Here is a 26,275-nt window from a genome sequence, read left to right on the forward strand (position 1 = left end):
ATTTAGTAAAAGATGTTTTATTTTGAAAAACACTGTGCATTTCAGTTCTTGAGTTAAGCATAACTACATTTCATCATTATCAGTAATTTCTGTGTGCTTTTGCCTTGAAAATCCAAGCAAATAGACCTCTAGCACAATTCCCTTAAAATATTGCATCACATATCGTTATCGCAATTTTTAGGGCCCTAATCGCAATCGCACAAAATTCCCATATCGTGCAGCCCTAATTGTAACATATTCATAGCCTGTCTTACAGGTGTCCTTCTAGTGTAAATGTGATAAATGTTATTTTTTGGTCTTTATTTTCCAAGTTGAAATATCCTATTATGTACAGGAAAAATATATTTAAATGTTTTTTTCTCCATTTTTTTTTTACAGTGAAAGTCATATTAAGATAATTCAATAACATATTGCTGTATGCAATCTTCTTGTTATAGAAATACATATCAGAACCATCTTCATTTTTATCTTTACTAGGCAGGCACTGAATATGCAAAGAGGCATCTCCCAAGAAAGAGAACCACCTAATCAACATTGGAAGTGGCTCAAAATGTATCAAGATCCAACTTTCCAACAATCCTTGCGATTTCACAAGGGAATATAGCCAAGCCAGATATCCCCATTCGGGGGTGCTTGCCCCTCATCAGTATGGAGGAGTATTCTGTCTGGCTCAGTGTGATGCCTTGCAAGCGGCTTAGGCAGGGTGCTGAATCTCCTTAAAGAGGCCAGCCCTGTATGAAGACTTGCTGGAAGTATTCCATAGTATTGAGACTTACTGACAATACTCCATGGGAAACAAATATGCAAAGAGGTGTCTCACAAAAAAGGGAACCATCTTATCATTTCCACCTATTAAAAGTGGCTCCCTATGGGTCAAGATCTGGCCTTCCAATAATCCTTGGGATTTGATAAGGCATTGATGGTGAATCTATAACCGAGTGCCCAAACTTCAACCCAAAACCCGCGTATTTATCGCAAAGTACCAACACAGCAATTTAACCTGAATTCCAATATAGTATATCTTCCATGTACTTTATCATTTAGCTACAGTATAATAGCCTGCCTACATTCAGTGCATTGCCAGTGCTGTTCATAGTGTGCCCTGCGCTGATGAATTGCAGGTCTAATGCATATTGGTACACCATAGACTTTTTCCAGAGTGCATGTGCCCACAGAGAGGGCTCTGAGTGCCGCCTCTGGTACCCGTGCCATAGGTTAGCCACCACTGTGATAAGAGAATATAGCCAAGCCAGAGTGGATATCTCTTAAAAAATCAGAACCATATTTACATATACATAAGTAAAATTAACAAAAGAGCTTGAAAAAAGTCCCAATGTGGGACTGAAATGTCACACTGAACATAAATGAATCCATTTTTGAATTATCATTGATATCCTGGAGTGCTGCAATAGTCTTTGCATATATACGGGGTTGGTGTCACAATATAGGGGAAGGGGAGGAACACCAGAATGACAACAGAAGGAAAATGACCCAAAACTAGGCCACATGGCTAGGGAAAGGAAAAGGTCACCACTAGAGATGAGCGAATCAAAGCTGACGAAGTGGAATTCATTTAGAATTTCAGGAAAAATTTGATTTGCAACAAATGCGAATTTCCTCGCACTTCGTGGTAACGAATCGCAATTTTCCTAAAATGGCGGCTACACGTGTGAGGACTGAGGACATAGGGCAAGGAACTCTGAGAAGGCGGGAACACCCAGATTGACATGCCTGCATGCAGCCAATCAGCAGCCAGCCCTGTGATGTCACAGCCCTGTAAATACGTCGGCCATCTTACAGTCAGACATTTTCCAGCGTTCAGAGTGCAGGGACAGACGTGTGAAGACGCTAGGGACAGCAAGTGGAAAAAAGATTGTGGGGGGAAAAAAAGACAGAAAAAACTATTTATAAGTGCAGGAAAAGGATAGGGAGGAATCATTTCACAGCATCTTAGTGCAGGGAGAGACGTCAGAAGGCGCTAAGGATATTGATAGAAAAGTGATTTACAAGTGCAGGGAGCGATTATTTGGGGATCCAAATAGTTATTAGACAGCTCTGTCATTCCAGCTTTTTGTTATTGGGCAGCAAGTGTTATGTTGAAAAGCCTTTAGAGGCTTATATCTTAGTGTCTAATTTAGTACTACAAGAAAAATATATACGCATTTCACTTCTGCAGTTATTTCTATTTAAAGCGTATAGGGGCGTATTTCAGTAAAAAAAAAGATAAATATATATGCACTGCTCTGTTGCGGTTATTTCTTGTGAAAGCATATAGGGGCGTAGTACAGTACAACAAGAAAAATATATTCTCAGTTCACTTCTGCAGTTATTTCTGTTGAAAGCGCATAGGGGTGTATTTCAGTACAACAAGAAAAATATATACGCACTGCACTGAAAGCAGAAAACCAGAAAACAATTAGAGTGAAGTGCATATATATTTTTCTTGTAGTACTGAAATACGCCCCTATACGCTTTTACCAGAAATAACTACAACAGTGCAGTGCTTATATATTTTTCTTGTTAAGAAAAAAAGGGGGTCAGTCAGCACATCCCAATGCGCCGATGCACGTTGCTATGGCTGAAAACACAACATAGAACAAAACATACAATGCAACAGCTCTCTGCAAACCAAATAAAGTACAAAAATGAATTATATTGCTTATGCTATGCTTATAAATTAGAGATGCTTGGCAAATCATTTTGTACAAAATATTTGAGCCGTCTGCCGCACGTCAAGGCGATCTCTGTAAGACGGGAACCTAACACTAAATTTTACCTGTTATGTGCCATGACGGCTACCATACAATTCAGGGAGTGTAGATTCCACATGCATGCTGGGCCCACTTTAATTTTTGTCATCTTTGGTGCCAAAATGGCCTCCATTATATCCAGGGAATGCAGGTACCAACATGCATGCCGAGCCCACTCTACACCTCTCCTGGTGCCAAATGGCCACCAACGAATGTAATGAGAGTCCACCCTATACCTCTCCTTCTGCTGGTCCAGATACTCCTTCAGCAATCGATCACCAAAGCGATTGCCAAGAGATAACAGTATGCGTGCACACATCCAACGGCGCAGAAGCTGAACGTGCTCCTGTCCAAGTTGCTAGTGCTTCAGTCCCTCCCTTTCCAAGTGGTGGACTCTGCACCTTTCAGAGAACTGATGGCTTGTGCCGAGGTGGATAGTCCCAAGCCGTCATTTCTTTGCGAAAAAGGCAGTACCAGCCCTGCACACACATGGAGAACAGAAGGTGGGCCAGTCCTTGAGCCTGTCGGTGTCTGCCAAAGTGCACAGCAAAAAGAATATCACTGAACAAAAAAACCCTAAAATATAACTTTTATTTATATGCAGATAAAATAATAACCCCAAGCTTATATCTATTCAAGGTAGGTATGATGACCTATATCCGATGTCTGTACTGAGGATACAATATCAGCACAGTAAAATAATATAATTACAGCAAGGGAAAGAGTAACCGGTCTCACATCTGCATCTCTAATAAGCTCTTCAGATATGTATAAAATAACCTGCAGTTGTTTGATAAAAACTCACGGTTACTTGCATACAGATGATCTCAGGATGTTAGGAGACTCACGGTTACACATCACCAGGTTGTCTGTGGGTCTGCAGCCAAGAATATGGAGTGGGGAAGATCTTCGGGCTCTCCACCTTGTTGGACCCTCACTACCGGTCCAGAATGGGGGCCTTTTTTACACCCACTGAGAGGGAGGACAAACTGAACTACTACAGAGACATCCTATGTAGTCAGTTAGCCGCTGCCTATCTGCGCCATCGTACATCCTCTCGCAGGTCTGACGGGGGGGCCCTCTGCGCTCACGTTCCACTGCCATGGCTGCTGGGGAGGGGTGGCAGGAGCAGTACCAGCTTTATCAGCAGCAGCCTGAGTCTACAGTCGCTGATGAGTAGCTTTCTTCACCTGCATAGTGAAGAAACTACTCACCAGCAGCAGGTAGACCTGGAGCAGGACCTGAACCAGCAGGTGGTGGCATACTTGGACAGCACCCTGCCACCCCACATTGAAGATCCGCTGGACTACTGGGTAGCCAAACTGGATTTGTGGCTGCAACTTGCAGAGTTTGCCCTGGAAAAGCTGTCCTGCCTGGCCAGTAGTGTGGCATCAGAGTGGGTGTTGTTGTGCGGCGGGGGCCATAGTTACCCCAAGGAGAACTCCCCTGTCCACACAAAATGTGGAGAGACTGACCTTTGTCAAGATGAATCAGGCGTGGATCAGCCAGGATTTCCAACCACCAATTCCTGATGCTTCAGACTAGATCATCCATTGTGCCACACCAACACTTTGATACAAGAGACCGGTTTCTTCTGACTACCTGCCTCAGCTACTACATTGATGCTGCAACCCGCCTGATGCCCCACATCTGATGCCAAGTGCTCCTTATTTTACCCACCTTCGTCAGCGGGTACTGGTATTGCCACCCACAGCCCCACTCTGTTACCAGGTCACTTTGTGGTCTCCTGATGCAGCTGCTGCTGCCATCCCCAAACTATGTCACGTTGCCACTCTGTGGTATCCTCCTGATGCCGATGCTGCTGATACTGCCATCTCCACACTATGCCACCTTGCCACTCTGTGGTCTCTTCATGCTGCTGCCATATCCACACTATGTCACCTTGCCACTCTGTGGCCTCCTGATGCTACCGCCACCTCCAAACTATGTCATCTTGCCACTCTGTGGTCTCCTCCTGCTGCTGCCATATCCAAACTATGTCACCTTGCTACTCTGTGGTATACTGCTGCTGCCATCTCCGCATTATGTCACCTTGTCACTCTGTGGTATCTATCCTCCTGCTGCTGCTATATCCACACTATGTCACCTTGCCACTCTGTGGCTTCCCGATGCTGCTGCCACCTCCAAACTATGTGACTTTGCCACTCTGTGGCCTCCTGATGCTGCCGCCACCACCTCCAAACTATGTCATTTTGCCACTCTGTGGTCTCCTCATGCTGCTGCCATCTACAGACTCCATCATTGTGCCACTCGGTGGCCTCCTCATACTGCTGCCAACTCAAGACCCTGTCATTGGGCCACTCTGTGGTCTCCTCATGCTGCTTCCACCTCACCACTATGTCATAGGTCTACTCTGTGGATGTTACGGCGGACGTGCACTCAGACTAACAGATGAACCACCAACCAGGCTCTAGGCGAGAGGCAGGGGAAGGGTCGCCTCCTAGCTAATCCCTGACCTCTCTCCCTGCACTGCTCAGCCCACATGCAGACCTTAGTGGTAGGTATGATGTGTCCCCGTCCCTGGGCTGAAACACCCTAAATTCCCTGAGATGGTGAAGAGGGGAAATATGAGCAGCCTGCTCGCACAGAACCTGGATGGGAGAGATGACACAAAACAATCAAACTAGAAACCACACTTATCTTTTTGAGCTGGAACAGCCAACCTTCCTTCCTAGCTTCCAAGACCAAAGTGATTCCTATAATCCGCTCAGAGCACTGAGCTGGAGTGCTATTTAAACTAATGACCCCACCCAGTGCACCTGATGGGAGGCGGATCCAGCACGGCTCCAAAAGAAAACACTAAACTCGTGCTGCTATTCTGGCCGACCTCCGCACATAGTCAGGGCGGGGCATGACAGTACCCCCCCCTTCTATGGGTGACCTCCGGACACCCCGGACCAACCTTATCCAGATGGGACCTATGAAAAGCCCTCACCAGTCGGCTGGCGTTGACATCTAGAGCCGGAACCCAGGTCGTCTCCTCAGGGCCGTATCCCCGACAGTGCACCAGGTACTGAAGGGAACCCCGAAGAATTCTAGAGTCGAGAATCCTGGAGATCTCAAACTCCAAGTTTCCCTCGACTAGAAGAGGAGGAGGAGGCAATGGCGATGGTTCCACCGGTTTCACATATTTTTTTAATAATGACCTGTGGAATACATCATGGATCCTCCAAGTCTGCGGAAGATCCAGCCGAAACGCTACAGGATTGATCACCGCACAAATTTTATACGGACCAATAAATCTTGGACCCAGTTTCCAAGATGGCACTCTTAATTTGATATTTTTAGTGGACAACCACACCAGATCACCCACACACAGGTCCGGACCAGTCACACGTCTCCTGTCAGCCATTCGTTTATACCTCTCACCCATCCTCTCCAAATTCCCTTGAATCCTCCGCCAGATTGAGGATAAGGCAGAAGAGAATCTCTCCTCCTCAGGCATCCCAGAGGAACCAGTCTCAGAAAAGGTACCAAACTGAGGATGGAAACCGTATGCGCCAAAAAATGGCAACTTACCCGTGGACTCCTGCCTACGGTTATTCAACGCAAATTCTGCTAAGGACAAGAATGAGGACCATTCCTCCTGATTCTCAGCCACAAAGCACCTCAAGTAGGTCTCCAGGTTTTGATTAGTACACTCCGTCTGACCATTCGACTGCGGATGAAAAGCCGAAGAGAATGAAAGTTGAATGCCAAGCCGAGAGCAGAACGCTCTCCAAAACCTGGAGACAAACTGCATGCCCCTATCAGAGACCACATCCGAAGGAATACCATGCAATTTCACAATATTATCAACAAAAATCTGCGCAAGAAACATAGAAACATAGAATGTGTCGGCAGATAAGAACCATTTGGCCCATCTAGTCTGCCCAATATATCTGAATACTATGGATAGCCCCTGGCCCTATCTTATATGAAGGATAGCCATATGCCTATCCCATGCACGATTAAACCCCTTCACTGAATTTGCAGCTACCACTTCTGCAGGAAGGCTATTCCATGCATCCACTACTCTCTCAGTAAAGTAATACTTCCTTATATTACTTTTAAACCTTTGCCCCTCTAATTTAAAACTGTGTCCTCTTGTGGTAGTTTTTCTTCTTCTAAATATGCTCTCCTCCTTTACCGAGTTGATTCCCTTTATGTATTTAAAAGTTTCTATCATATCCCCTCTGTCTCTTCTTTCTTCCAAGCTATACATGTTAAGGTCCTTTAACCTTTCCTGGTAAGTTTTATCCTGCAATCCATGTACTAGTTTAGTAGCTCTTCTCTGAACTCTCTCTAGAGTATCTATATCCTTCTGGAGATATGGCCTCCAGTACTGCGCACAATACTCCAAGTGAGGTCTCACCAGTGTTCTGTACAGCGGCATAAGCACTTCACTCTTTCTACTGCTTATACCTCTCCCTATACATCCAAGCATTCTGCTGGCATTTCGTGCTGCCCTATTACATTGTCTTCCCACCTTTAAGTCTTCTGAAATAATTACTCCTAAATCCCTTTCCTCAGATACTGAGGTCAGGACTGTGTCAAATATTCTATATTCTGCCCTAGGCAGACTAGTTAGCGATATAAAGTGAGCCATTTTACTGAAACGGTAAACTACCACCAAAATCACTGTTCTCCCGGAGGAACTCGGCAGATCCGTAATAAAGTCCATAGACAAATGCGTCCAAGGACTAGACGGAATAGACAATGGAAGAAGTGAACCAGCCGGTCGAGTATGAGCAACCTTTGACCGAGCACAGATTTCACAGGCTGTCACGTAATTCTCAATGCTCTTACGTAACCCTGGCCACCAGATCACAGGTAGACTTACCACCAGGATGTCCAGCAAGGACAGTATTGTGATGTTCCTTGAAGACCTTGTATCGCAGGCCCTCAGGAACAAACAACCTCCCTGGGGGACAAGAACCAGGAGCCCCCTCCTGGGCTCCCAACACCTCCATCTCCAATTCAGGGTATAGAGCGGAGACCACCACCCCATCCGCTAAAATCGGCGCAGGATCCTCTGAATCACCTCCCCCAGGAAAGCTGCGAGACAAGGCATCGGCCTTGACGTTCTTGACCCCTGGGCGAAAGGTAACCACAAAATTGAATCTGGTAAAAAACAGTGACCATCTGGCCTGCCTAGGGTTCAGACGCTTGACAGATTGCAGGTAAGCCAAATTCTTATGGTCTGTATATACCGTAACGCGGTGAGACGCCTCCTCCAACCAGTGACGCCATTCCTCAAAGGCCAACTTGATAGCCAACAACTCTCTATCTCCAACATCATAATTCCTCTCGGCGACCGAGAGCTTCTTGGAGAAAAAGGTACACGGGACCCACTTGCCAGGGGATGAACCCTGTGACTACACCGCACCAACCCCCACCTCTGATGCATCAACCTCCACTACAAATGGCTGACACACATCCGGCTGCACCAGAATGGGAGCAGACGCAAAACGCTCCTTAATAGCCGAAAAGGCCTGCAATGCCTCATCCGACCAGACAGAGACGTTGGCGCCCTTCTTGGTCATATCAGTGAGATGTTTTACTATGGTAGAGTAGTTCGAAATAAATTTTCTATAATAATTCGTAAACCCCAAGAACCGCATCAAGGCTTTCTGATTCTCTGGTCGGTCCCATTCCAGAATCGCCCGGACCTTCTCGGGGTCCATACGAAAACCAGAATCCGAAAGCAAGTATCCCAAGAACAGAAGCTCTTGCACCGTAACCAAACATTTCTCCAATTTAGCATATAATTTATTCTCCCGAAGGATCGTCATAACCTGTCTCACATGATCCTGATGGGTCTTCAGATCAGGAGAATAAATTAAAATATCATCTAGGTAAACTACTACGAACCTCCCCACCAAATGATGAAAAATGTCATTGATGAATCGCTGGAACACTGCTGGCGCGTTCGTCAACCCAAAAGGCATAACCAGGTTCTCAAAATGACCCTCATGCGTATTGAAGGCCGTTTTCCACTCATCCCCCTCCTTGATTCTGATCAGATTGTAGGCCCCTCTCAAATCCAACTTGGAGAACACCTTGGCTCCCACAATCTGATCAAAAAGATCCGAGATCAAGGGCAGGGGATATGGATCCCGGACTGTAATACGGTTCAATTCCCGGAAATCCAAACACGGTCTCAGTGATCCATCCTTTTTCTTCACAAAGAACAAACCCACTGCCACTGGAGACTTAGATGGTCTAATATGACCTTTTGCCAAACTCTCGGCGATATACTTTCGCAAGACCTCTCTTTCGGGTTGAGAGTTGCAAAGCCGAGACTTTGGCAACTTAGCCCCTGGGATGAGATTAAGGGTCCATTCACATGTCCGTTGTTTCTTTCCTGATCTGTTCCGTTTTTTGCGGAACATATCTGGACCAGATATGGACCCATTCATTTTCAATGGGTCCTGAAAAAAAAATCTGACATTGAGCTGTCCGATTTTTTTCAGGACCCATTGAAAATGAATGGGTCCAGATCTGGTCCAGATCTGTTCCGCAAAAAACGGAACAGATCAGGAAAGAAACAACGGACGTGTGAATGGACCCTAACTGGACAATCATAGTTGCGATGAGGGGGCAATTCCTGAGCCCCACCCTCTGAAAAGACATCCGCAAAATCTGAGAGATATTGAGGTAAAGCCGTAATGGACACACCAGAGATAGATGTGCCAAAACAATTATCCGAACAAAACTCACTCCAACTGATGATTTGTCTCGCTTGCCAGTCTATATTTGGGTTATGTTTAGTCAACCATGGTAATCCCAAAACTATAGGAGATGGCAAATCCTTCAAGACAAAACAAGAAATAATTTCAACATGTGAATCACCCACCCTTAAGTGAATACCATGAACAATGTGAGTAAGGCTCCTTTGAGAAAGAGGGGAAGAATCAATTGCAAAAACACGAATCTCGTTCTCTAAAGTGCAAGTACTAAGGGCTCTTTCACACCTGCGTTATTGTCTTCCGGCATAGAGTTCCGTCGTCGGGGCTCTATGCCGGAAGAATCCTGATCAGGATTATCCTAATGCATTCTGAATGGAGAGAAATCCGTTCAGGATGCATCAGGATGTCTTCAGTTCCGGACGCTTTTTGCTCCGGCCAAAAATCCGGAACACTTGCAGCAAGGCCGGATCCGGAATTAATGCCCATTGGAAGGCATTGATCCGGATCCGGCCTTAAGCTAAACGTCGTTTCGGCGCATTGCCGGAGCCGACATTTAGCTTTTTCTGAATGGTTACCATGGCTGCCGGGACGCTAAAGTCCTGGCAGCCATGGTAAAGTGTAGTGGGGAGCGGGGGAGCAGCATACTTACCGTCCGTGCGGCTCCCGGGGCGCTCCAGAGTGACGTCAGGGCGCCCCAAGCGCATGGATCACGTGATCGCATGGATCACGTCATCCATGCGCATGGGGCGCTCTGACGTCATTCTGGAGCGCCCCGGGAGCCGCACGGACTGTAAGTATACCGCTCCCCCGCTCCCCGCTCCTACTATGGCAACCAGGACTTTAATAGCGTCCTGGGTGCCATAGTAACACTGAAAGCATTTGGAAGACGGTTCCGTCTTCAAATGCTTTCAGTACACTTGCGTTTTTCCGGATCCGGCGGGCACCTCCGGCAACGGAAGTGCATGCCGGATCCCAACAACGCAAGTGTGAAAGATGCCTTAGTCCTAGATTTTGAAGGAAAAGAAAGTCAATTAGGTTTACCCCAGCACCACAATCAAGGAACACCTCAACAAAAACATTTCTTGACTCCAGCGCCACCATAGCTGGAAGGGGAAAACGGGAACTGCAGGGAGCTTGCATACCTGCCTGCTCCACCACACCATTCATGCCACCAAGTGTCAGGGAAGTTTTTTTTTTCTTTTTCTCTACCACCTGCGGTTTAACATAAGGACAAGCAAAAACAAAATGACCACTCTTTCCACAATAGTAACATAGTTTGTGCAATTTCCTAAAGTCTCTACTATCAGAATGGCAAGAAATCTGACCCAATTGCATGGGTTCCTCCGCTACCCCCACGTTACCTGTAACATCACCCGGGGAGGCAGTAGAGATGAAACCACTCACAGAAGGGATACCTTGCGCAGGGGGAGCCCTATACCTCTCTCTGATACGTCTGTCTAGCCGTACTGCTAAAGACATTGCGTTCTCCAAAGAGTCTGGGTATTCATGAAAAGCAAGGGCATCCTTCAATCTTTCAGATAACCCCTGACAAAACTGGCTACGTAACGTGGGATCATTCCACTCTGATTCAGTAGCCCATCTCCTAAATTCCACACAGTAAGCCTCTGCAGTATGTTCCCCCTGAAACAAATTACGTAATCGCGACTCTGCCATCGAGACCCGATCTGGGTCATCGTAGATTAATCCCAGAGCCTTAAAAAATTCCTCCACCGACCGGAGCGCCCGAGAACCAGGTGGCAGAGAAAAGGCCCAGGATTGCGCGTCCCCTTTAAGCAGAGAAATAATTATACATATCCTCTAGTCCAAAGTACAATTTGCAGGACTCTCTAAAACGGACAAAGTCATCCGTACCCCCTGAAAATCGATCAGGAAGAGCCACTTTAGGCTCCACACAAACTTGACCTCCTCCTGATGCCAGAGCACTCTGACACCGTGCGACCGAACCACGCAGCTCCGCAACCTCTAGGGATAGCCCCTGCATGCGGTCAACGAATGCTTCAATTGCCGTCATCACAAAACCGCTGAGTAATGACAGTCAAAGTTTTGGGCAGATTATAATGTCACGGCGGACGTGCACTCAGACTAACAGATGAACCACCAACCAGGCTCTAGGCGAGAGGCAGGGGAAGGGTCACCTCCTAGCTAATCCCTGACCTCTCTCCCTGCACTGCTCAGCCCACATGCAGACCTTAGTGGTAGGTATGATGTGTCCCCGTGCCTGGGCTGAAACACCCTAAATTCCCTGAGATGGTGAAGAGGGGAAATATGAGCAGCCTGCTCGCACAGAACCTGGATGGGAGAGATGACACAAAACAATCAAACTAGAAACCACAATTATCTTTCTGAGCTGGAACAGCCAACCTTCCTTCCTAGCTTCCAAGACCAAAGTGATTCCTATAATCCGCTCAGAGCACTGGGCTGGAATGCTATTTAAACTAATGACCCCACCCAGTGCACCTGACGGGAGGCGGATCCAGCACGGCTCCAAAACAAAACACTAAACTCGTGCTGCTATTCTGGCCGACCTCCGCACATAGTCAGGACGGGGCATGACAGTGGACTTCTCATGCTGTTCCCACCCTCCCCACTTCATGACTGGTCCACTATTTTGGCTTTCGGCCTGGCTGACATCATCATTTATTTGACATTTCTTATGATCTGTCAGAAGGAAGGAAAATCGGTTTATGATTTAGTAGCCAAAAGCAGGATTGAGTACAAACACAGAAGACATGCAAATATTCCATTCACGTGTCAGCTCTGTTTTAGATCCACTCCTGTTTTTTTTTGGCATTAGCAATACTGATGGATTATTGAGCAAATGCTAACCGAGTGAAGGCGTATGCTCCACAAACAGCATCCGTTTTTTGTGGGTTATTGTTCTGACGGATCAGAGGAAGGGCTAATTAATCAGTGACGTCAACAAAAAATTACTACTCACACCGTCCCCACTCTGTCAGGGGAGCTCTACTTGTATATGCGTTTAATAGAACAGGTTCTGTTGACATCGATGTGGAATCAGCTGGCGACAGTGTAAAAGTAGTGCGCTTCTTCTTGGTGCTAACATCGACCTGTAAGGCCTATAAGGTTCATACTTGAGTTATTTGGTCAGTTTTGGCCCCATGACTGCCCAAATAAGTGAAGTGTGCAGTGATTCTAAGATCGATGTCATCTGCATGTCATACAGACTCACAATATTATTTCACTACCAAAGCAGACTCCCTATGCATGTTACTGCAATGCACAGTGTTCTACACCACTACAAAGGCTCTCAGCAGCCAGGAAATAGCCGTTTTTTAATGTAATTTGCCGTGAATATATTCTGATCAAATCAAATTTTTCCTAAAAAATTTGGCGAACCGGCGAATCGAATTTTTTTAAAATTCGCTCATTTCTAGTCACCACCTAGGAAAACCCTGAAGGTGGGAATATTCATACACCATATACCTAGGCCCTAGATACCCTGAAAATCCCTAGGCGTCATGACAGGGTCTGAGACCACTGGTTCCTTCCCAGATAAATAAACCAGCATCTCCCTGAGGCCTAGGAAACAATAAGCAAAAAGGGAAAACAAAATACAAAATAGAGAACACTTATCTTAAATAGAAAATGGATGAGCAGGAACTCAGAAGAGGACAACACATCAGTTATTCCAACTCCAGGCAGATAATATCAACCAGACTAAATAGAGGAATAGTAATGACCACAAGCTACACCTGAAACAAGAGGTGTGGTCATACCAACAACAACACTGCAAAGTGAAACCGAGAGGCTGTCAGATAACCTCATGTAATGCAAGTCTCTCAGATCTTCTGACCTCTGTCAAGGGAGGGATCGTGACAGTTGGACTGGCCCACCAGCGTACCATGAGATCCTCTTATCGGCCCAGGCTGATATAATACTGGGCCCCAAAGGGAGAAAGAAAACTTTTGTAGCTGACTTTGAAGTTAATCACTTTCTGCTAGGGTCTATTTCTGTGATTCAACACCCATTTGACTTTATTGATATAGGGTTAGGTTGCTGCTACATGTTCAGGTTTATTATGCATTTTTTTAAGCCAAAACCAGGAGTAGATTGAAAAAGAGTGGAGAAGTTGTATCTGCCTTTAAAAATTTCAATCCTTTTATGATGCTCACTAGAGATGGCCCGAACTATCCGACGGCGAACAGTTCCCGGCGAACATAGCTTGTTCGCGTTCGCCTCTGCCGGGCGAACACATGCGATGTTCGGTCCGCCCCCTATACATCATCATTGAGCAAACTTTGACCCTGTACCTCACAGTCAGCAGACACATTCCAGCCAATCAGCAGCATACCCTCCCTCCCAGACCCTCCCACCTCCTGCACAGCATCCATTTTAGATTCATTCTGAAGCTGCAGTCTTAGTGAGAGGAGGGAGACTGTAACTGCTGCTGATTTAATTGGGAAATCGATAGCTAGGCTAGTGAATTCAGTGTCCACTCCAGTCCTGAAAGACTCATCTGATCTCTGCTGTAAGGACAGCGTCCTGACAGCACCCCAAAAAGCCCTTTTTAGGGCTGCAACATTAGTCTGCTTTTTTTTTTTCCTTTATATACATATTGCAGTTGCCTGGCCTGCCTGTGTGTGAGGAGCTGCAGGCCCACAGACTGTAGTGTGCCCACTGCCAGTGCTCACCCCTGTCATTCCGTGTGGCACAGGACTTTGCTTAAAAAAAGGCACTTAATTTTTACACTTTAATCTAAGGTTAGTTGCCTGCCAGTGTGTGTCAGGCTGACTTCCACTGACTGTAGTGTGCCCACTGCCAGTGCCCACCACTCATACCGGCTGGCACAGGACTTTGCATAAAAAAGGCATTTAATTTTTACACTTTAGTGTAATTTCAGCTGCTTGCCTGCTGCTAGTGTGTGTCAGGCCGACTTCAACTGACTGTAGTGTGCCCACTGCCAGTGCCCACCCCTGTCATCCCGTGTGGCACAGGACTTTGCTTAAAAAAAAGGCACTTCATTTTTACACTTTAATCTAAGGTTAGTTGCCTGCCAGTGTGTGTCAGGCCGACTTCAACTGACTGTAGTGTGCCCACTGCCAGTGCCCACCCCTGTCATCCCGAGTGGAACAGGACTTTGCTTAAAAAATAGGCACTTAATTTTTACACTTTAATCTAAGGTTAGTTGCCTGCCAGTGTGTGTCAGGCTGACTTCCACTGACTGTAGTGTGCCCACTGCCAGTGCCCACCACTCATACCGGCTGGCACAGGACTTTGCTTAAAAAAGGCATTTAATTTTTACACTTTAATGTAATTTCAGCTGCTTGCCTGCTGCTAGTGTGTGTCAGGCCGACTTCAACTGACTGTAGTGTGCCCACTGCCAGTGCCCACCCCTGTCATACCGAGTGGCACAGGACTTTGCTTAAAAAATAGGCACTTAATTTTTACACTTTAATCTAAGGTTAGTTGCCTGCCAGTGTGTGTCAGGCTGACTTCCACTGACTGTAGTGTGCCCACTGCCAGTGCCCACCACTCATACCGGCTGGCACAGGACTTTGCTTAAAAAAGGCATTTAATTTTTACACTTTAATGTAATTTCAGCTGCTTGCCTGCTGCTAGTGTGTGTCAGGCCGACTTCAACTGACTGTAGTGTGCCCACTGCCAGTGCCCACCCCTGTCATACCGAGTGGCACAGGACTTTGCTTAAAAAATAGGCACTTAATTTTTACACTTTAATCTAAGGTTAGTTGCCTGCCAGTGTGTGTCAGGCTGACTTCCACTGACTGTAGTGTGCCCACTGCCAGTGCCCACCACTCATACCGGCTGGCACAGGACTTTGCATAAAAAAGGCATTTAATTTTTACACTTTAGTGTAATTTCAGCTGCTTGCCTGCTGCTAGTGTGTGTCAGGCCGACTTCAACTGACTGTAGTGTGCCCACTGCCAGTGCCCACCCCTGTCATACCGAGTGGCACAGGACTTTGCTTAAAAAATAGGCACTTAATTTTTACACTTTAATCTAAGGTTAGTTGCCTGCCAGTGTGTGTCAGGCTGACTTCCACTGACTGTAGTGTGCCCACTGCCAGTGCCCACCACTCATACCGGCTGGCACAGGACTTTGCATAAAAAAGGCATTTAATTTTTACACTTTAGTGTAATTTCAGCTGCTTGCCTGCTGCTAGTGTGTGTCAGGCCGACTTCAACTGACTGTAGTGTGCCCACTGCCAGTGCCAACCACTGATACCGGGTGGCACAGTAGCTTGCCGATAAATAAGGCATTTAATTTTTAGACAGTAGTCTAAATTCAGTTGCTTGCCTGCTGCCAGTGTGTGTCAGGCCGTCTTCCACTGACTGTAGTGTGCCCACTGCCAGTGCCAACCACTCATACCGGGTGGCACAGTAGCTTGCCGATAAATAAGGCATTTAATTTTTACACTTTAGTGTAATTTCAGTTGCTTGCCTGCTGCCAGTGTGTGTCAGGCCCGCTTCCACTGACTGTAGTGTGCCCACTGCCAGTGCCAACCACTGATACCGGGTGGCACAGTAGCTTGCCGATAAATAAGGCATTTAATTTTTAGACAGTAGTCTAAATTCAGTTGCTTGCCTGCTGCCAGTCAGTGTGTCAGGCCCTCTTCCACTGACTGTAGTGTGCCCACTGCCAGTGCCAACCACTCATACCGGGTGGCACAGTAGCTTGCCGATAAATAAGGCATTTAATTTTTACACTTTAGTGTAATTTCAGTTGCTTGCCTGCTGCCAGTGTGTGTCAGGCCCGCTTCTACTGACTGTAGTGTGCCCACTGCCAGTGCCAACCACTGATACCGGGTGGCACAGTAGCTTGCCGATAAATAAGGCATTTAATTTTTACACTTTAGTGTAATTTCAGTTGCTTGCCTGCTGCCAGTGTGTGTCAGGCCCGCTTCCACTGACTGTAGTGTGCCCACTGCCAGTGCCAACCACTGATACCGGGTGGCACAGTAGCTTGCCGATAAATAAGGCATTTAATTTTTAGACAGTAGTCTAAATTCAGTTGCTTGCCTGCTGCCAGTCAGTGTGTCAGGCCCTCTTCCACTGACTGTAGTGTGCCCACTGCCAGTGCCAACCACTGATACCGGGTGGCACAGTAGCTTGCCGATAAATAAGGCATTTAATTTTTACACTTTAGTGTAATTTCAGTTGCTTGCCTGCTGCCAGTGTGTGTCAGGCCCGCTTCTACTGACTGTAGTGTGCCCACTGCCAGTGCCAACCACTGATACCGGGTGGCACAGTAGCTTGCCGATAAATAAGGCATTTAATTTTTACACTTTAGTGTAATTTCAGTTGCTTGCCTGCTGCCAGTGTGTGTCAGGCCCGCTTCCACTGACTGTAGTGTGCCCACTGCCAGTGCCAACCACTGATACCGGGTGGCACAGTAGCTTGCCGATAAATAAGGCATTTAATTTTTAGACAGTAGTCTAAATTCAGTTGCTTGCCTGCTGCCAGTCAGTGTGTCAGGCCCTCTTCCACTGACTGTAGTGTGCCCACTGCCAGTGCCAACCACTCATACCGGGTGGCACAGTAGCTTGCCGATAAATAAGGCATTTAATTTTTACACTTTAGTGTAATTTCAGTTGCTTGCCTGCTGCCAGTGTGTGTCAGGCCCGCTTCTACTGACTGTAGTGTGCCCACTGCCAGTGCCAACCACTGATACCGGGTGGCACAGTAGCTTGCCGATAAATAAGGCATTTAATTTTTAGACAGTAGTCTAAATTCAGTTGCTTGCCTGCTGCCAGTGTGTGTCAGGCCCGCTTCCACTGACTGTAGTGTGCCCACTGCCAGTGCCAACCACTGATACCGGGTGGCACAGTAGCTTGTCGATAAATAAGGCATTTAATTTTTACACTTTAGTGTAATTTCAGTTGCTTGCCTGCTGCCAGTGTGTGTCAGGCCCGCTTCCACTGACTGTAGTGTGCCCACTGCCAGTGCCAACCACTGATACCGGGTGGCACAGTAGCTTGCCGATAAATAAGGCATTTAATTTTTAGACAGTAGTCTAAATTCAGTTGCTTGCCTGCTGCCAGTGTGTGTCAGGCCCTCTTCCACTGACTGTAGTGTGCCCACTGCCAGTGCCAACCATTCATACCGGGTGGCACAGTAGCTTGCCGATAAATAAGGCATTTAATTTTTACACTTTAGTGTAATTTCAGTTGCTTGCCTGCTGCCAGTGTGTGTCAGGCCCTCTTCCACTGACTGTAGTGTGCCCACTGCCAGTGCCAACCACTGATACCGGGTGGCACAGTAGCTTGCCGATAAATAAGGCATTTAATTTTTAGACAGTAGTCTAAATTCAGTTGCTTGCCTGCTGCCAGTGTGTGTCAGGCCCACTTCCACAGACTGTAGTGTGCCCACTGCCAGTGCCAACCACTCATACCGGGTGGCACAGTACCTAGCACGCGTAGTACCACTTATCTAAAAAAAAAATGACAGGCAGAGGCAGGCCACCCCGCAGGGGCCGTCGTGGTCGTGGTGCTGTGATTTCCACTGTCCCTGGAATAATGCCCAGTTTTCAGAGGCCACGTACCCTGAACCCGAAAAATTCAGAGGACGTAGTTGACTGGCTTAGACAGGACACCCAATCTTCAACAGCTTCCGCTAAGAACCTTGACGCACCATCCTCCTCCAACTCAGCTTCGGTCACCTGCTCTCAAGTTACCACGCACCCGCCCGTCGCCACTACCACCACAGCCACCACAGCCGCTTCACTTGATCCGTCAGAGGAGTTATTTACACATCAGTTGGATGCAATTAGTGATGCGCAACCATTATTGCCAGATGATGTAGATTACGGGGATATGTCTCAGTCAGGCAGGATTACACACATGGACGTACAGTGTGATGATGATGATGTTGTACCCGCTGCTGCTTCCTTTGCGAGGTGTCAGATACAAGTGAAGCGGTTGATGATGACGATGTGTCCACGGATGCCACGTGGGTGCCTGCTCGAAGAGAAGAAGAGGGGGAAAGTTCTGAAGGGGAGACAGAGAGAATGAGGAGACGAGTTGGAAGCAGGGGGAGGTCGTCGCAAGGAGTTAGTGGCACAGTCAGACAGCATGTATCGGCACCTGGGGTCAGCCAGACAGCACGCCAGTCAACGCATGCTGTTGCCACCACTAGAATGCCGTCATTGCAAAGCTCAGCAGTGTGGCATTTTTTTTGTGTGTCTGCCTCTGATAAAAGCAATGCCATTTGCAACCTGTGCCAAAAGAAACTGAGTCGTGGGAAGTCCAACACCCACCTTGGTACAACTGCTTTGCGAAGGCACATGATCTCACATCACAAACGCCTATGGGATCAACACATGAGTACAAGCAGCACACAAACTCAAAGCCACCATGCTCCTCCTGGTCCTGCATCTTCAGCCACGTCAACCACTGCTGTCCTCCCTGCCCCCTCTCAACCACCCGCCACTCCATCTCTCACCTTCAGCAGTTCCTGCTCATCTGCCCACAGTCAGGTGTCTGTCAAGGACATGTTTGAGCATAAGAAGCCAATGTCACAAAGTCACCCCCTTGCCCGGCGACTGACAGCTGGCTTGACGGAACTCTTAGCCCGCCAGCTTTTACCATACCAGCTGGTAGAGTCTGAGGCCTTCAAAAAATTTGTCGCTATTGGGACACCACAGTGGAAGGTACCCGGACGAATTTTTTTTTCAAAAAAGGCAATCCCAAACCTCTACCATGTCATTGAAAAGGAAGTCATGGCATCTCTGGCATACAGTGTTGGGGCAAGGGTCCATCTGACCACTGATACCTGGTCTGCAAAGCACGGTCAGGGCAGGTATATCACGTATACTGCGCATTGGGTCAACCTGCTGACGGCTGACAAGCATGGAATGCGTGGCTCTGCAGCGGAGTTGGTGACACCACCACGACTTGCAGGCAGACCTACTGCCACCTCCTCTACTCCTACTCCATCCTCTTTAATTTCCTCCTCGGCTGAGTCCTCTTCTGCTGCGGCGTCTGGCTGCACATCAACTGATTCCCCCCAGCTCCCCAGGGGCTATTCCACATCCCGGATACGACAGTGTAACGCTATCTTGGGGTTGACTTGCCTGAAAGCAGAGAGCCACACAGGACCAGCACTCCTGTCCGCCCTGAACGCACAGGTGGATCAGTGGCTGACCCCGCACCAACTGGAGATCGGCAAAGTGGTGTGTGACAATGGAAGCAATCTGTTGGCGGCATTAAATTTGGGCAAGTTGTCACATGTGCCGTGCATGGCACATGTGTTGAATCTCATCGTACAACGTTTTGTGTCTAAGTACCCAGGCTTACAGGACGTCCTCAAGCAGGCCAGGAAGGTGTGTGGCCATTTCAGGCGTTCCTACACGGCCATGGCGCACTTTTCCGATATTCAGCGGCGAAACAACATGCCAGTGAGGCGCTTGATATGCGACAGCCCGACACGTTGGAATTCAACACTCCTAATGTTCGACCGCCTGCTCCAACAAGAAAAAGCCGTCAACGAGTATTTGTATGACCGGGGTGCTAGGACAGCCTCTGCGGAGCTGGGAATCTTTTTGCCACGTTACTGGACACTCATGCGCAATGCCTGTAGGCTTATGCGTCCTTTTGAGGAGGTGACAAACCTAGTCAGTCGCACCGAAGGCACCATCAGCGACCTCATCCCATTTGTTTTCTTCCTGGAGCGTGCCCTGCGAAGAGTTCTGGATCAGGCTGTAGATGAGCGTGAAGAGGAAGAGGAAGAGTTGTGGTCACCATCACCACCAGAAACAGCCTTGTCATCATCGCTTGCCGGACCTGCAGCAACGCTGGAAGAGGAGTATGAGGAAGAGGAGTCAGAGGAGGAATGTGGCGGCTTTGAGGAGGAGGAAGACCAACCACAGCAGGCACCCCAGGGTGCTCGTTGTTGTCACCTATCTGGGACCCATGGTGTTGTACGTGGCTGGGGGGAAGAACAGACCGTCAATGACATCAGTGAGGACGAGGAACGGGAAATGAGAAGCTCTGCATCCAACCTTGTTCAAATGGGGTCTTTCATGCTGTCATGTCTGTTGAGGGACCCACGTATAAAAAGGATAAAGGAGAACGATCTGTACTGGGTGACCACGCTACTAGACCCCCGGTATAAGCAGAAAGTGGCAGAAATGTTACCAAATTACCGAAAGTCGGAAAGGATGCAGCAGTTCAAAACCAAACTAAAAAATATGCTTTACACAGCTTATAAGGGAGATGTCACAGCACAACGGGAATCTAACAGGGGAAGAGGTGAGTGTAATCCTCCTCCTACCACGGCGGCAAGGACTGGACGATTTACAGATGTGTTGTTGATGGAGGACATGCGGAGCTTTTTCAGTCCTACTCATCGCCACAGCCCTTCGGGATCCAGCCTTAGAGAACGACTCGACCGACAGGTAGCAGACTACCTCGCCTTAACAGCAGATATCGACACTCTGAGGAGCAATGAACCCCTTCACTACTGGGTGTGCAGGCTTGACCTGTGGCCTGAGCTATCCCAGTTTGCGATAGAACTTCTGGCCTGCCCTGCTTCAAGTGTCCTGTCAGAAAGGAGCTTCAGTGCAGCAGGAGGCATTGTCACTGACAAGAGAAGTCGCCTCGGTCAAAAAAGTGTTGATTACCTCACCTTCATAAAGATGAATGAGGCATGGATCCCGAAGGGACTGACAGTGGGGGATACGTTTGACTAACAAAAGGCCTGATTACATGCCTTGGCCTCAAAATGGTCCCCACGCTGCTGTATTTAATGTCTGCATACCGGATGACTTTCGTGAATTCTCCACCACCAACTAGGGTTCAAGCCGTAATGTTTTAGTCACTTTTCTGCCTGGAAAACATAAATTTTTCCGGCCGCTGCTACAATAGCGTCTGCAACAGTGCCATTATTTTTCAGGCATGTGTACATGCCTAATTTTTCTGTCCTATGGTGCAGCACTGTGGCTGCAAAAACAAACCAAAAAAAAAAGGCACATACAAGTGTCAATTCCCCTTCGTGATCGTTACCTTGTTGTGGTGAAGGGGCTTGCGTATCACAATGAAGCAATCATCATCACCTCTATAAAAGTGTGTTGGCAATGTTGCCACACCCCAGATGATAAGGCCGTTGCTTCATTATGGTCAGACCAAAAGCGATCGGGTGGCCACGCTACTAGACCCCCGGTATAAGCAGAAAGTGGCAGAAATGTTACCAAATTACCAAAAGTCGGAAAGGATGCAGCAGTTCAAAACCAAACTAAAAAATATGCTTTACACAGCTTATAAGGGGGATGTCAATGGGGGATTCGACAATGGTTAATCAATTCGACCGGATAGGGTCCGTAACAGGGATTAAACTGATAGCAATAGTACTAGTTAAGACACCACTCATATAGGGTGTCACAGCACATTGCTCTGTGCACGCGCAGTGCCCCAATTTGGGAGTAAGAGGACCGACCAAGCTGCTTTTTCCATCTCCCGGTTCCTGAAATCAATTCAGTTTAGTGTATGAGAGTTTGGTCTGTCACTGTGAAGGCAGTCGAAGGTACCCGGCCTAAATTTTTTTTCATAAAAGGCAATTCCTGATATGGGACGTAACAGGGATTAAACTGATGAGAATAATACTACAGAAAATACCACTCATATCGGTGGAGGGAGCCAGCGTTTTTTTAACCATCTCCCCGTTCAAAAAATCTATTTAATAAATGGCCCCCAGATTGGGGATGTTAGAGGGATTAAACTGATGAGAATAGTACTACAGAAAATACCACTCATATCGGGTGTGACAGTAAATTGCACGGCGCAGATGCAGTCACCGTGGTTTAAAACAGAGTGGAGGGAGCCAGCGTTTTTTTAACCATCTCCCCGTTCGAAAAATCTATTCAATAAATGGCACCCAGATTGGGGACGTTAGAGGGATTAAACTGATGAGAATAGTACTACAGAAAATACCACTCATATCGGGTGTGACAGTAAATTGCACGGCGCAGACGCAGTCACCGTGGTTTAAAACAGAGTGGAGGGAGCCAGTTTTTTTTTAACCATCTCCCCGTTCGAAAAATCTATTCAATAAATGGCACCCAGATTGGGGACGTTAGAGGGATTAAACTGATGAGAATAGTACTACAGAAAATACCACTCATATCGGGTGTGACAGTAAATTGCACGGCGCAGACGCAGTCACCGTGGATTAAAACAGAGTGGAGGGAGCCAGCGTTTTTTTAACCATCTCCCCGTCCGAAAAATCTGTTTAATAAATGGCCCCCAGATTGGGGAGTCGGGGACGTTAGAGGGATTAAACTGATGAGAATAGTACTACAGAAAATACCACTCATATCGGGTGTGACAGTAAATTGCACGGCGCAGACGCAGTCACCGTGGATAAAAACAAAGGGGAGGGAGCCAGCGTTTTTTTAACCATCTCCCCGTTCGAAAAATCAATTCAATTGACCTTTCGGGGACCCTTGGTGTTGTACGTGGCTGGGTGGAGGAAGAAACCTTCAATGACATCACCGGGACGTGGCTAGCTTGGTATCCAACCTTGTGCAAATGGGGAGTTTGCGGTTGTGCAAATGAACTGTTTGCGGTGCATTAAAAGGGGAGTTTGGTCTGTCAATGTCTGTGATGCGGGCGTAACCCTTACACTACCTGATCGATACAACATCATACCTGATCGTATACACACACTGGATGTTTTAAAGCACGTTATTCCAAACAATTTAGGAATGTTAGTTGATTTATGCCCTTTATGGATTAAAACCCGACTCTGCGTCCACTACGTAATTTTCCATGGGAGTTTTGCCATAGATCCCCCTCCGGCATGCCACAGTCCAGGTGTTAGACCCCTTGAAACAACTTTCTCATCACTATTGTGGCCAGAAAGAGTCCCTGTGGGTTTTAAAATTCGCCTGTCTATTGAAGTCTATGGCGGTTCGCCCGGTTCGCCAGTTCGCGAACATTTGCGGAAGTTCGCGTTCGCTGTTCGCGAACTGAAAATTTTATGTTCGCGACATCACTAATGCTCACCTGAATTAGGCTTCAAAAACTGCCTCAAAAAGCCTGAACATTTGGCAGCACCCTTAGGCCCCAAGGATAATTTCCTTCAAAGAGCTCACGTTATCCCAGTCCAACACTGCATATATACAAATAAAATTATTAGTTATTAGGATAAGTATTAGGATACCTTGCTTTCTGAAAGAGGAGTCCGGATTCAAAGGATACCAAATGTTGCCACATTCAACCTCTAATAACAAGCATGCAAAGAGTCAAGGAGGAAAATGACAGAGGTGCTCCACCCACAGGTTCCTGTATGCATCACATCTGCAGCAGAGAACTGCAATCCTAAAATGACAATCTTCCCAACAGCAGTGCCCCTCGTTCTCAGGGTCCCTATGCAGATGCACAGGTGATATGCCCACCCCTGGGGTCACAGGACACATATGCACTTACATGTATTAGTATGAAAACTGTAACCTTATAATTAAATACATTTACAGCATTCACAGCAAGACAAGAAACAAAGTAGACACCTAATGTAAAAGGATGGAAAATACTTGATGTTCCATTGTGTTTTTCATATAAATACCAGCTCTCTAAATAACACAGAAATGTTCTTTCACTTACAGAGAGGCATCAGACCAGCCTTCTGCTTCTAGGATCTTAACAAAAAAAACAGTTTTCTAACAACTAGAAAACGCCTCCATCAACTCACTAAACTAAAATGAAAAATATGAGATTTCTGTTCAAACTAAACTAATACCTAAATATTCTCTGACTTAAGAATGACAAAATGTACTCTAAAAGTATAAGAAAGCTTATAAACTGATCTTTATGACACAATTGAACATCATTTTGTTTTTTTAATGTAAATAAGTTCAAAATCAAAATTAATTAATATTTGTATAAGGCCTCCTGCACACGACCGTTGTTTTGGTCTGCATCCGAGCCGCAGTATTTGCGGCTTGGATGCAGACCCATTTACTTCAATGGGGCCGCAAAAGATGCGGACAGCACTCCGTGTGCTTTACGCATCCGTTGCTCCGTTCCGTGGTCCGCAAAAAAAATATAACCTGTCCTATTCTTGTCCGTTTTGCGGACAAGAATAGGCAATTATATTAATGGCTGTTTGTGCCGTTCCGCAAATTGCGAAACGCACATGGACGCCATTTGTGTTTTGTGGATCTGCAATTTGCAGACCGCAAAACACACAACGGTCGTGTGCATGAGGCCTACTGAAGAGAGCTTCTATCACGGACATACCGAGACATACGGACGTTCCCGTGACAGGTGGCAGGAGATCTGTGAGATCGGCAACACATGGTTTGATCTGACAGGTTTTCCTTTTGGATCAAATTACGTCTGTGTTGTTTCTGGTGCTTGCCACACCTTCTTTCCCCAGGTGCTGCTATTGTGGTCATTTAACCTTCCCTATTTATTGTTGTTTCTCCCACTATGCCATGCGGTTTATAGCTTGTGTTTGGTTTAGGTTGAGTTCCTGGTGCTACCAAAGCGTCATTGAAGATAAGCTTTTCCATTCCCTTTTGTATTTTGTTTTGGTATTTGTGTGTGTTGCCTTTCCCTGTTTGTCATTAGGCCTGAGGGAGACACCTGTTCGTCCTTCCCTTTGGAGGAACAGGTTGACTCAGTCCTGAAATTAGTTCCAGGGTCCTATAGGGTGAGATAGGATTCTAGGTATCCGGTGTATGAACTTGCCTATCTTTGGGGCCTGTTCATACTGGTAGTCGGTCAGGACTGGAGTTAGGGTTTTCTCTAGGAGGTCTTCCTTCCCTAGTTTCCAGGCCTTATTCCTGTATCCCCTTTCCTCCTATGCTTGGTGTGGTGTTTTCCTCCCACACACGAGCGTGACAGCTCCATTTTTATGATACAGAGCTCCAAATCCCCCACATAGCCATAGCATTAACCCTTAGGATACCAGAGGTTTTTACATTTTTGCATTTTCATTTTTCTTCCCTATCTTCCATGAGCCATAACTTTTTTATTTTTCCATTCACATATGCATAGGAGGGCTTATTCTTTCGCAGCACAAGTTGCACAATTTACCCACTATCTTACCGATTTTGTTCCTACGGCATTCCCTTTGTGCCCTTCATTCTCTGGGTCAGTACGATTACAACAATACCACATATGTATAGGTTTTTTATGTCTGACTAGTCTAAAAATAAATAAAAAACATTTTTTTTTACATCACCATATTCTGACCCCCATAGCTTTTTTATAGTTATAGTTGACCTTTTTTTCTGTTACGCCATTAGCCGTATTGGAAAAATATTTTTATATTTTAATAGTATAGGCGATTTCAGATGTGGTGATGCCCATGATGTTTATATTTTTTGTTATTTTATGTATTTATTTTTTCATTCTATGGAAAGGGGGGTGATTTAAACTTTTATATATTTAAAAAAAATTATACAGTTTTTTTTTACCTTTTTATGGTTTTGTAGCTCGTGTTTGAGGCTACAAAACTTTTTTTTTTATTCTGTACCATTATGTTTTTAATACTGTATATCCATATTGGTCAGTGATGAGCGGCATGGGCTATATTTCACGAATACTTTGTAGAATATTTGTCATATATTCGCGAATTTCGAGAATTCGAGATTATTTTATTGAATGCGATAAATCAGCAATGTAAAAATCACATAATGCTAATTCGTAACATGAAATAAAGGCGTGGGTCACTTTGGCTACATTTTTCAAGCTGGTATAAGTTTCCTGAGACTGGAGAAAATGGTTGGCACGGCAGAACATTAGAATAGCTTTATATGCAGATAGAGTCAAGTGCTCCAATATATTCGTGATTGAGCTAATCAGCAGTGATTAAATTATTTTATCACACTTCG

At 46.4% G+C, this 26,275-nt stretch overlaps 1 long non-coding RNA gene across 1 annotated transcript; it reads right to left on the reverse strand.

Annotated features, from left to right (window-relative positions):
* Positions 1-631: 631 nt before the first annotated feature.
* LOC120985823 lies at positions 632-25,991 on the reverse strand. Its single transcript, XR_005775588.1, has 3 exons — positions 25,982-25,991; positions 10,541-10,545; positions 632-742 (listed from the first exon to the last, which is right to left on the reverse strand). It is a non-coding gene; the product is annotated as an uncharacterized LOC120985823 (long non-coding RNA).
* Positions 25,992-26,275: the final 284 nt, after the last annotated feature.

Source organism: Bufo bufo, chromosome 1 (assembly GCF_905171765.1).
Source record: "Bufo bufo chromosome 1, aBufBuf1.1, whole genome shotgun sequence".
Taxonomy (NCBI): domain Eukaryota; kingdom Metazoa; phylum Chordata; class Amphibia; order Anura; family Bufonidae; genus Bufo; species Bufo bufo.